Genomic DNA, 13689 nt, shown 5'->3' with positions numbered 1-13689 from the left:
CAAATACAAAGCCAGCCTTAGAGGAGAAACTGAAATGCCTATTTTAAGACCAAATAGACCAACAGACACATCAATTTATAAATAAATATGGCATTAACTCATATGACAATCATCTCTCTCAATGTCAATGGATTAAATGGACCAATTATGAGGCACAGAGTGGCAAAATGGATCACAGAGATGACCCCAACCTTCTGCTGCCTACTAGAAACACACCTAAATATTCAGAACATATACATATATATATATATATATATATATATCAAAAAAAAGAAAAGAAAAGATAAGGCCTCCCAATTCTTACCACAGGCTGTGTTCTTTACACTGACTCACTGACTGTATAGAAAGAGGAGGTACAGTAAATGTACCCCATATACACCTCAACCCAGGCCCTTTTCCTGGTTTGTATTGTGAATTGGGGGACAATAAAAAAGAAACTGTGGGGGGCCGGGCGGTGGCGCTGGAGGTAAGGTGCCTGCCTTACCTGCGCTAGCCTAAGGAGACGGACCGCGGTTCGATCCCCCGGCGTCCCATATGGTCCCCCAAGCCAGGAGCGACTTCTGAGCGCATAGCCAGGAGTAACCCCTGAGCGTTACCGGGTGTGGCCCAAAAACCAAAAAAAAAAAAGAAAAAAAAAAAAAAAGAAACTGTGGTACATCTATACAATGAAATACTATACAACTGTTAGGAAAAATTAAGACATGAAATTTTCTTATACCTGTATGGTTATCGAGACTATTAAGCTGAGTAAAATGAATCAGAGTGAGAGATAAACACAGATAGTCTCACTCATCTGTGGGATATAAGAAAAATAAAAGGCAATAAATAATAATACTCATAGACAATGAAAATGAGGACCAGGAATACCAGACCGTGGTAGGAAACTTGCAACAAATAGTGAGGTAGTGAATTTGGGTCAGAGAAGGGAATGCTGTGACAATGATAGTTAGAAATGATATCTCTGAACAAAAATTGGGAGCTAAAAAGTGATAAAACAATATAGATAAATACTCCTTCAGTAAAAGTATTTTAAAACACAATGTCAGAAAGGAAAGAAAACTTAGAGACTGACAGACAGATAGAGGGGGAGAGACAGAGAGAGACAAAAAGTGAAGAAAAACATCTGCCACAGAATTAGGCAGGGGAAAGGGTAAGGTGGAGACCAGTAGAAAAACTGGGTATATTGGTGGCATGAGATGGACACTGGTGCAGGATGTTGTACATTATATAATTAAAACTCAATCAGTAACAACTTTGTAATAGTGAAAAAATACAACAGTATTATGAATAACCATGCATTTATTTAAACAGGATTTTAAATTAAGTATTTTTTAAAATTTAAAAAAATATATCTAGAGATAAAAATTTAGAAAAGTGAGATTCCATTTGACCCTGGAATTTTACTTCTTGTATTTTCTCCAAGAACACAAAAATATTAATTTGAAAGGTCATGTGTACATATATACTACATATTTACACTATTTACACTATATTTACATTAATCAAGAACTGGAAACAAATTAAGCCCTCAATTATTGATGTACTGACAAAGAAATTGTGGTATTATTGTAATACCGTAATACTTCTCAGCTATGAGAAAAGATGTAAATTTGCATATTGTTGCAATTTGGATGGAATTAAAAGGTGCTATATAAAGTGAGTCAGAAAGAAAAAGACAGCAGATTATTTCTCTACAATTGGAATATAAGGAAAAAAATCACAGGAATAGAGACATTGATTTGGAAAAAATATCCTAAGATATTGTCAGCAGAATTGTGATCTGAGATGTTAAGGGTGTAGAATGCATGTGGGAAGAAACAGGGAAAAAACCTTTGGAAAATGGTGGCAGGATCTTTATAGTCTGGTGGTGGGTGTGATATAACGGCACTGTAGTATAAAACAATAATGCTGGTACTGTTGTAAAGCATAAATAAATTATTGAAACACATCCGCTTCCAAACATTTACATATTGTCTCTGGCTGCTTCCCTGCTATAGGAACAAACTAGAACATTGTAATCCAAACCAGCAGAACTTATAAATGTAAAACATTTGCAATCACAGTCCTAAAAGAAAATATTTGCAATTTATGCAGCATGCAGAGCTGACTATTTAAAAAAAATTTGCCTTCTTGCAAATTCCTAGAAGATGCTCTGTAGTGTTGGAAGTTGACAGAGTGGTTTGAAGCTTGCATTTCAGTTCTCCCTAGAACATATAACTTGCTTGTGTTTCCTTTCTTGCTATTTTTCCACTCTGGAGAAAGTCTGTGTTCTTTTTTGAACACACACACTTCTATCTCTTTTTTCCCCCACCCATCTTAAACACATTTTAATAAAAACTATTTTGTTTTAAAATAAGAAGTTTTAGATATTTATAGGATTTGAAAGTCTGTACCAGGCCTAAGTCATAGCACAGTGGTAGGGTGTTTGCCTTGTATGCAGATGACCTGGGATGGACCGGGTTCTATCTCCGATATCCCATATGATCCCCTGATTCTGCCAGGAGTGATTTCTGAGTGCAGAGCCAGGAGTAATTTCTCAGAGCCACCAGGTGTGATCCCCAAAAAACTATAAAACAAACAAACAAACAAAAAAATAAAAGCCTTGTACCAAGTGATTCAATACAAATCTTTCAACCACTATATATCACATTAGAAATGAAAATAATCACATTATTAAAGTTTTAACTAACATATGATAAAATATTCACGTTTGGAATATGCAGATGATGTTTTAATAAAGGTATAGAGCTATGAAACTACCACCATATGCAAATTAAAATATATCTGCCACTCCCAGATGATTTATCAGACCTCACCCAGATAAGACTCTCTCATTTAAGTAAATCACAAGAAATATCACAATCATAACTTGTATATAACTTTAATTTTTTGTAGAATGTTTTGTAGTCTCATGACATTTGTCTTGTACATCTTAAGTCACATTTACCTCAATTACCATATGTACCATCTTCTATGTAGTTGTTCATGCCATAAGCAAATAAATACACCACTTTTTACTTCCAATATGATATTTTTATTATTTTATTATATATTATAATTCCAATAAAATACTGAGTACACAATAAAGGATATACATAATAAATGGTTATATTTATTTGTTTCTGAAATATAGTTGATTAAGTTTCATGGTGTCAAATCATACTATAAGTAATTTAGACATTCACATTTGGATCTCCACCTAGTTCTTATATTATTTATTGTTCTTATATATAATAAACTTTCAACATATCAAAGAACCATGACAAGGCACACATAGTGAAAAGTCATCCCTGAAGAATAATCAATAACCAATTTTCAGAAGTAAGATCAAATTTTACATTATATATAAAGTTTTAAATTAATTAAAAACATTATTGTGTAAGAAATAAGATTCTTTTTTCAAACCACACATTTGAAAAATGTGGAGAGAAAAGGTTAAAGAATGACAAATAGAATAAAGAACTGTTGATTTCTTGAAAATATCCTAGAACACTGTTTATAAATTGAAGTCGCTGAAGCCATTGTGTATTTGTAAAATAAAGATAAGTTGAAATTTTTTAATTAATTACAGTTTCAAAACATTTTAATATGAAGGCACAGTAATTTACATAGTGATTTAAGATTAATTTCAGGTGCATATTATTTCTACACCAGTCCTATCATTAGTATCAACTTTCCTCCACTAGTGTTCTCAAGTTTTCTCCTCACCTTCCTAGTTTGCTTCCTTGACAGATACAGTTTTAAACTTGAAGTGAAATACATAATTTCCTCATTACCTGCAGTTGCATAGTATTTTACTGTGTATAGATACACATACTTTCATAGTCTGTTAATCATTTGTTTAGCACCAAGGTTGATTCCAGATGTTGGCTATTGTTCTGAATGCTACAATGAATAGCAGTGTTCGTATGTCCTTTATTTGTTTTGGTAGGAACCAAAAGAGGAACTGCTTTATTAGTTCCATTTTTTAATTTTCTGAGAAATAACCATAAAGGTCAATACAGGTAACATCTATGCCAACAGTGGTTCATAGATTATTTCCAGATGTTTTGATGTGTGCTGTTCTTACTGGTGTCAGATGATAGCTTATTGTGCGGATTTGTACTTGCTTGTTAATTAGTGATGATGAGTATTTTCTCATGTGTCTTTGGCTCACATATCTGTCCTTAAAAAAGTGTCCATTTTCTCTCATAGCTGGATATATTTTGTAGATATTTGCTGGTGGTGTTGATGATTGTTCTTTTTAATTGGATATAAATCATTTAACTGCTTTGTTGAGTACAAATATTTCTTATCAATTGGTTTCGAGTTTTATCTGTGTGTCTTTAGCTGCACAGGTAGCGTGGATTTTTTAATACTTTTTTTTGCTTTAGTTTTTTTTTGGGGGGGGCACACCCAGTGAAGCTCAGGGGTTACTCCTGAATATGCACTCAGAAATCTCCCCTGGCTTGGGGGACCATATGGGATGCCAGGGATCAAACCAAGGACCATCCTAAGTCAGATTTGTGCAAGGCAAAGGCCCTAAAGCTGTGTGAGCTATCGCTCCAGCCCCACAAGTAGGGTTTTGTTTGATGTAGTGGCATGTCCTTATTTTTTGTTTCTGTTGCTTTTAGCAATGGAGCTAGATCTTTAAACACACATTTGAAGATCAAATATTTACTAAGCAATATTCCTATATTTTCCCCAGTGTATTTTGTGTGTTCTGGTGTAATCTCAAGGTATTTGATTCACTTTGATTTGATCTTTGTTTTGGATATGAATGAGATTCAGAGATAGTTTCATGTTTTTCATATGTAGCTATTTTGTTTTCCCAACAGCATTTTTTAAAGAGCATATTATTACTTAACTTCACATACCTAAAAAGAGAAGCACAAATTAGGTTTTTTTGTTTTTGTTATTTTGTTGTGTGTTGTTTTTTTTTCCTGTGGGTTTTTTTTTGTGCTTTGTTTTGTTTTTATTTCAGGACCATGGTTATTGTGTGGTTGTTGTCTTTATTGCTGTGGTGATTTTCCAGTTTTTTGTTTTATTTTTTTTAAAGTTTTTATTTTAGTATTGTTATTTTTTTCTTTTTCCCTTTCTTCTCTTAAATTGAAATTTATAGTGTCTAGAAGGACTCCTCCCAGTTTTTGCTTATTTGATTTTTGCCCCATTTTATTTATTTTTATTTATTTCAAAGAGAACCATATAATTTGAACCATCTTGTTCCACCTCACTAATTGAGGGGGAAATAATGGAGGTACCAAGACCAAACAGTTGTATGAACAATTAGTGGAAATAAAAAAATGATCACACTTACACACCAAATCCAAAGCCAATGACAACAGAATCAATACCCAATCTACAACATGCTAGATACAGAGGGGACCACTTATATAGCAGCCTGGGGAGTAAAGGAGGGGGATATGGGATGCATGCTGGGAACAGGGCTGGAGGGAGGACAACATTGGTGGTGGGAATGCCCCTGATTCAATGTCGCTATGTACCTTAAATATTACTGTGAGGGGCCGGGCGGTGGCGCTCGAGGTAAGGTGCCTGCCTTACCTGCGCTAGCCTAGGAGATGGACCGCGGTTCGATCCCCCGGCGTCCCATATGGTCCCCCAAGCCAGGAGCGACTTCTGAGCGCATAGCCAGGAGTAACCCCTGAGCGTCACCGGGTGTGGCCCAAAAACCAAAAAAAAAAAAAAAAAAAAAAAATATTACTGTGAAAGATTTGTAGTCCACTTTGGTCAAAATAAAATTAAAACAAATTAGTATTTAATTATAGCTAGAATATTTGTGAATTTGTGAGACATTGGGTAGTAACTTAAGCTCTGAGTTCACTTTCTTCTTTATTAAAGGACCGTTGACAACCTTTTTTGATGGTACTGTGACACAGATTTAGTAGTTTATGTAGTGATTTAGTAATGATATGTAGTTAAAAATTATTAGAACTATGCTTGAGGTCTTGTTTTTTGACTCCACTACACATATGCCATCTTTAAATTGGTCTTGACATCTCTTAAGCAGGTGCACTAAGAAATCAACTTAGAAATTGTTGCCTATAAATGAAGGTTGAGTAAGACTAGATTCTTTATGATATGTTAGTGAATGAGCAAAAGAATCAAATGAATCTATGCTTAAGGATATATTGAAAAAGTACTATGGTTCCCAATAAAGAAACTCATCCAATAGTCATAGCATGCGTGTCTCCTAAACACATAATAAAGTGAAAATGTTAAAGTGGAAATAAAAAACCCAGACTTAATATTAAAGTTTTCTTTTTCCCTTGAGATCTAAAATATATGCTATATTTTCTAACTATGTCTTGGCATTCACACAGTTCAAATTTATTTTCAGTGTTTTAGACAGAGTACTTAATCTTAATTTTTTTTCTTTATAATTGAAGCAGAGTTGACTGGGCTTGCATCTAATAAGAATATGATTAGGGTTAAAGATGTGTCATAATGGAAAAACTCAAATTATATCATCTTTTAAAAGCTTTATTAAGTTTGTTCAACCTATGTTTTTATTGCTATTATCAGCATTATCAATGTTCTGTTTTTCTACTCATTTTGGCAAAATAATGAGGGCAAAGAGCAAAAAATTGTTAAATAATTACATAAATGCTGCTTTTACAGACAAAGATGGCATGACTGCCCAAACAGAACTCTTGGCTGTCAAGCAGTGCCACCACACATTAGTGCAAAATGTTCGTTGATCTGCTGATGTATGAAAGTCTGGATTTGGCATATAAAAGGCACTTTGGAGTGTCGATGTATAATGCATGAAAGCGTTGGCTGAAAAGATGAGAGTCAGGGACAGCCTTATGTATATGAACAAAGAAAAGAAACATATATAGTCAACCATAACTGACTGTCTGAGAAGTGTATAGAAGACTTCTGAGTGAAGAAGACTTTAAGTTTAGTCCTTTGAAACGAATGAACTTGGATCAAACTGCAGATCAGGCTTGCAGTGTAAACATTCACCCATCTTGGAACTGTAAAAGACATGGTATGTTGGGGGAAGGATGAGTGAAGTACTTGGAAAGTTGGAAGAGGCAGCGGGAAGGTAATTTAGGAGCAGAGTTTAAAGAGCCCTGCATGCTCTTTATAGATCTTTATAGCTCTGAAAATGAATTGAAATGTAGATGTTTTGAAACTAATATAGATATTGTTCTTAAGAACAACACAAGTCTCCATTTCTCAGAGGCAATACTTGACTGTAATAGATTATCTGTTACCATCATCATATAGAGTTTCTGCTCTCCATCTTCTTTCTTCCCCTGGGCAGGCTTCACTCATGAAAAAGCCCTGTTTGTTACCAGGAGGTATTTGAAATCAGAAGTTCTAAATATGATGGGGGTCATCAGAGGCTTGCAAGAAGGAAAGCTTTGTGTAAGTTGTTTTCAGTGTTTAGTGTGGAACAAATGGTTGGGTACTTGAGTATTCACGACTCTCTAATTTTATGCTATTTTTCACATTACTATTAAAATCACCTTATAAAATACGTAATTAATAAAGCTCTTTATCATAAAGGCTCAAGTCTAATCCGTATCATTGCCAAACTTGGAAAAATCTCTTTACTTTGTTAAGAATAACAGCCCAGTCCTGCCAAAATGAAAGCCATTTCTCAGATAATACTCCATGAGATAGAAAATATAACACCTTGGAAAACCTTAGCTAAGCTTTTTAAAGTGCAATGTAGAATCTGACACATCATAATGAAGTAAAACAACTACTTGATCTCCCAGAGAGACAGTGCATTTGGCATTGGTGTTACAGGAGGTTCAGGGTTGCCTTATGTTGAGAGGATTTCTCCAGAGCTAGATTGTTAGCTAATCCAGGGATTGTTAAAAAGAAACAAAGGAATAATTTCTCCTGCCATTCTAACTCCATTCCCATCTAAAGTCACGAATAAACAACCATACCAGACTGGTGAAAAAATGGGTTATTTCAGTGCAGCAACTGCTCAGGTGGTCCTATTAAAGGTTACTGTAAAGTCCAATACCAATACTAAAAAAATTCAACTATATACTACTACCATGGAGATAATTATCAATTTCTTCGGGGCTTGACCTTTGTACTTTAATGTGCATTTGATTTATTCCCATGCCTTCTCTAAATGGCCTACTGTGTACGTGACATTCAACTTTGTGTTATTTACCATCTCATCCTGGTTCACCACCAGCATGGAGGCTCTAGCTATATAATGGCCCTGTGCATTCCCTTGATCTCAATGAGGGGCTTTCTTGGAAATTGAAGGAGGAAGATGCTGGAAGTGACTATGGCAGATTTCCATTCTCCAAATTCTCCTTTACTTTCTAAGTGGTGACTTTCTTGCTAGTGATTTCAAGCTACAGCAATATTTACCTTTTGCTGTGCTCACCTAAGCCCACCTATCCTTCGTATTCAGGCAGCAGCTCCACAAACTTCCTTGAAAGAAAAAGAGCTGGGATTTCTGAATGCCAAGACTTATGGACCAGCAAGCCCACCTCTTCCTATTTAATGTGCTATTCCATGATCTTCTGTTTGTTCCAAGAGTTTCTGGACTTTGATTTTAGTCAAGAGGTGTTCCATGTTGTCCTTGGTGTTGGGCTTTCGGATGGGTGTAGAAAGAATGACACTGTATAGCTTTCAGCCTTCTTCCCATACTCGGAGTTCTGGCCAATGCTGGGCCACGTTTCCTCCATGCCAGTGAAGAAAGTGTGTAGGAATGCAATGCTGTCGTTCTCGACTTTGATGGCACCCTTGTTCTGTGCCAGCTGATCAGTCTTTAGGTTCCTCCAGGTGGGTCCTTCATTCTGCAGCACATAGGCAAGCGAGTACTCCTGGTGAGCAGCCAGAAAGGTCTGCCAGTCTTACCAGAGTGAGGGAGCTCTGTCCTCAAGGGAAAGCAGTTGGCGACCACAGTCTTAGTTTGCAATTTTATTGATATCTTGATTTGAGTTGTTGATTCATTCTATTGCATGTGTATTCCCCCACTTTTTCTAGAGGGTTACTACACCTCGTAGTACCCAGGGTAGACTCCTAACTGACTCTATGAAGTGCTGGAAATTGAACCGTGATGGGCAAGAGTGAGATATGCACTTATTAGCAAAGATTAATTAGTAATATATTTACTGTATTGTCTTTCTGTTTTGTAAACTTTATGTAATCTTTCTTCTGTATAGCCTGTTTCTTTGATTATATGACATCCTTTTGAAATAGAATGTAATATAGGACCCTTTCTAAACAGTAACTCAAATTTGCTTACAGTAATTAAATTAAAATTTGTTACAATTTTGATTTAAATGTATTGTTCTTTTCATTGTTTCCGTTGTTAACTCATTTTTGAAAGTGTATTTTTAAAATATTCATATTGATTCTAATTTTCATTTGTTAATGATTTCTAATTTAGTAACACTGTGATTAGCAGCATGTCTGTTTACTCTCAATCATTTTAAATTTTTTAGTGAATGCCATAGTCATTTTATAACCTACACATTGCTAATATTAGCAACATATTTACACCCTTTTCAATTATATTTTTTATACCATTTAATATGTGCCATCCTAAATAACATGATTTGGATAACAACTTTTGAGAGTATATATTTTCTAAACCAGAAGGTTATCATTTCTTTCATAAAAATTAAATCACTGAATTCACAGAACTCATCATTCATAGCTATTTTCCCCATCACAATGAATGTATCATTCCATTAAGTATCAATTTATCCCATACTTTTGAAAAATTATTTGAACTTTATGTCTCTTAATTTTTTTCTTTTTTTCTTTAGTGTTTTATAGTTTAATGCTGATGAATCTAAGTGAGAATTGATTTTCATATATTCAATTGAGGTTCGGGATGTTTGGAAATAAGTAGATGTCTTCTGTTTCAAATAATGCTCAGAATTTTCAACATTAATTTTTGTTTTTACAGTACTGAGAATCAAATTCTAGGGACTCTCACTTGCAAGTCATGTTACCACAAAGTTACATTGTCCTTTAAATATGAACTTTAGTTTTACTTTAGTTTTTCTTCCTGTATACAGGTTTTCATAAATTCAGGTTTTTTACTGGAATTTTTTAGAACACAAGTGTGTAAAGAGACTTTGGTTATTGAACTCTGTAACTTTGCCTTCATTAGAAGATTAGACATGCATTTTCTGATTTAGAGGTTTATTATACTTAAAATTTTTTAAAAATAATCTTGACTTATTTATTTTGTGTTTCCTATTTTAATATAGTGTCTATATTTTTAAATTTACAATTTATTTATACTTACTTTAGATATGTCTGCTTTGTCTCATTCCTAGGGACTCCGCTCATTTTCTTTCATAACCTATCATTCTTCTACTAAAATTTAAATATTTATTTTATTACTATGTATTTATTTAATATCATATTAACAATTCCATTTCTCCTATTTTGGGGCTTGTTATCTTGATAGGTTTTGGGGGGCAGATGGATTATATAAGTTTAGATTAATTTTATAAATATCTCATTAGTGAAAAATATTTTAATCCAGAATGAAAATATGTGAGTAAGAGAAAATTTCCATTTGTCTGTGTTACATTTGTTTGCTCTTTAATTTGGGATCAATGATATAATATTAATTTTTAGTTTGGGTTTTTTTAAGAATAAAGTATGTGAATTTAGGCTAAATATTCTTGTGAAAATTAACTTTTGCTTAAAAATCCCAGGAGAATAGTTTTAATTTCATTTTTGTTATGAAGAAGGAACCTCTGGAGTCACAGCTAATTTTTTTTTAATTCCTTATTCTGAATAGGCCTTGATCTTTGCCTCTTGTCCCTTGAGTTTTGAAAGGCCAAGAAGAAGGAAATGTTGCTTAGTCCCTCAGGATAAAATCCATCTTCAGCAATTCTCTTAACATTTAGTTTTTCTCTTTATTTAGATTTTGAATAAAATATTCTTTGTTTTTTTGTGAATTGATTTGATAATACCCAAGCTAACAATTTTAGCAAATCTTAAGTGAAAGGGTGGATGTGCCATATTCCCCAAAATAGAAGACTTATTAATTACTTTTTGACTGGCAATAGTGATTTAAAATTTGAGGTGAAAGAAGTCACCATTGGCTTTTAGAGATTTTCTTATTAAATCGAGATTAGCCAGGATTAGTGACGGTGAAGGGGCAGAAGCCATAGCACAGTGGGTAGGGTGTTTGCCTTGCATTTGGTTCACCCAGGACGGACCCAGGACCAACCTGGATTTGATTCCTGTCATCCCAGATGGTCCCTGACCCTGCCAGGAGGAGGAATTTCTGAGTGCAGAGTGAGAGTTACACCTGAGCACCACAATAATAATAATAATAATAATAATAATAATAATAATAATAATAATAATAATAATAACAACAGCAACAACAACAATAATAAAATAAAGTGACTTTCGAGAGTAGATGAAGGTTCTTTTTAAGGATGTGAAGAGTTTCATTGTGCCAAATGTGTGTCCTGGATAAACTCATTTAAATATAGGGCACAATTAAATTTGAGTTCAGATATTGGAATTTTTAATGCTATGTTCTAAACAGTTTATTTCATCAAGTTATCTTCCCTTCCAAATATCTAATGTGATATGAAATGGTAGAGTACATTAGGTATGTATGTATGTATTTATATTGTTTTTTTTTGGGGGGGTCACAATCGACGGTGCTTATAACCAGGGATTACTCCTGGACTATGCACTCAGAAATCGCTTCTGACAGTCTAGGGGAGCATATGGATGCCGGGATTCGAACCACCATCCATCCTGGATTGGCTGCGTGCAAGGCAAACTCTATTACTGTGCTATATCTCTGGCCCCTAATGTATTTATTTTTTAATTTATTTTTGAAGAGGGTATTTTGTACCCAGTGTTGCTGGCTATGTGTCATGGTGTGACTCAGCAGATCATATGTGATCTGAGAGACCTGTGCTATATCTCTGAATGGAGGCTATGAACAATAAATCCTTTATTAGAACTAAAAGCTTTAGGGAAGCAATTTGGAAACTTCAGTGTGCAATACTTACCACCAATACACACTTAATAAATTATAGATTCTGATTTAGTAGGGTTGAGATACAACATAATATTCTTCATTTTTTAAAAAATGTTATTGAGACCATTGTGAATTACAAGTTTCATAGTTTGTTTTTAGGCATACAGTGACAGTGAAATAGGGTTATTGCCACCACCAATGTTGACCTCCCTCCACCAATTGTCACAAGGTGCATTCTATACCTCCATTTTAGCCCCCCTGGTTTACTAGTGTAGCAGCTCCATTTTAAGTTTAGATTGTTATGCTTTGGGTCTCTTGATTCTATTGTCATTGATTTTTGGCTTGGGCATTTAGTTCTGACTTTTTTTCTCCACAAATCACATAAGACCACTTGGCCCTTGGGTCCCACGATTCTGCATTTTTAATGTGGAAAAGTTCTGCTCAAAATTTCAACATAGTATTCCCTTCATATAAGAGATATTTAAGACAATAATCTCTTTTCAGTAGACAAGAAATTTCTATTTATTTCCCTGGAAAACTTTCTGGCAAAAATATTTTTCTCAGAGTTTGAACTTTTCTGTAATCTAATGTTTATAAATATTACTAATATGACTTTTTTCTTTTTCTTAATTCTAATTGTTAGTCTCTTCTAAGCCATTTTCAAAATGCCATCTCATCATCTCAGTAAAAGACTGAGGTAATAGACCAACTGTTATTCTTTTTCCCATTGTACATAGAAATACATATTTCACCATGCTTTACAGATACCTAAATAAATATGTTTCTTATATGTTGTGGTGTCAGAACTAATAGAAATCACTAAGTGAGGAATAATTTTAGATAAACAATTATTTTGTTTTTTTATATTTTTGGTTTTTGGTCTGCACCAGTGATGCTCAGGGGTTACTCCTGGCTAGGTACTCCAAAGATGCTCCTGGCTTTGGGGACCATATGCGAAGCAAGGGGATGGAACTAAGATCCCTCCTAGGTTAGCGCATGCAAGGCAGACACGCTAGTGCTGTGCCACCACTCTGGCCCCACGATAAATAATTTTTAAATAGGAAACAGCCTGTTTGTGAGTATATGTGTGCTTTATACTTGAATCAGGACCTGGATGGAATTAAGAAAAGGGATCGTTTAGTGCAGTCACAGAAATAATTACACTGAGAACTATCATAACAAAATGTGACTGAATGAGGGAAGTGGAAAGCCTGTCTAGAGTACAGGCCTGTGTGGGGTGGGGAGGAAGGACACTTGGGATATTGGTCATGGGAATGTTGCACTGGAGAAGGATATATATATATATATATATGTATATATATATAATATATATTAAAAAATCAAAAAAAGAAAAGAAAAGAAAAGATAAGGCCTCCCAATTCTTACCACAGGCTGTGTTCTTTACACGGACTGTATAGAAAGAGGAGGTCAGTAAATGCACCCCATATACACCTCAATCCAGGCCTTTTGCCTGGTCTGTATTGTGAATTGGGGGACAAAAAAAAAAAAAGAAAAGGTAGCTTCTGTTTTATTTGTTGCTTTCAATGGAGTTTTAAACCTGCTGAATTTTTCACATGAACTACATATCCTCTGACTGGCAAAACAGTTAAGTAACAGAGAGAATGTCAGAGATCCAATAGGATAATATCTATATATATTCACTGTGCTTTCTCTCCTAATTTGGCCAATCCCAGATTTCTTTTACAAATCAGATAAAATGCTTGATATTA

General features: G+C 34.4%; 1 non-coding gene and 1 pseudogene across 1 annotated transcript; both read left to right on the top strand.

Annotated features, from left to right (window-relative positions):
- Positions 1-287: 287 nt before the first annotated feature.
- LOC126002553 (uncharacterized) lies at positions 288-428 on the top strand (annotated as a pseudogene).
- A 12900-nt stretch (positions 429-13328) lies between these two features.
- Positions 13329-13460, top strand: LOC126002563 (small nucleolar RNA SNORA51). The gene has a single exon (XR_007493249.1). It is a non-coding gene; the product is annotated as a small nucleolar RNA SNORA51 (small nucleolar RNA).
- The last annotated feature ends 229 nt before the right edge of the window (positions 13461-13689 follow it).

The sequence above is a fragment of the Suncus etruscus genome, chromosome 2, assembly GCF_024139225.1.
Source record: "Suncus etruscus isolate mSunEtr1 chromosome 2, mSunEtr1.pri.cur, whole genome shotgun sequence".
NCBI lineage: Eukaryota > Metazoa > Chordata > Mammalia > Eulipotyphla > Soricidae > Suncus > Suncus etruscus.
Note: the sequence above shows the minus strand (reverse complement) of the source record. Positions and strands in the feature narration are given on the sequence as shown.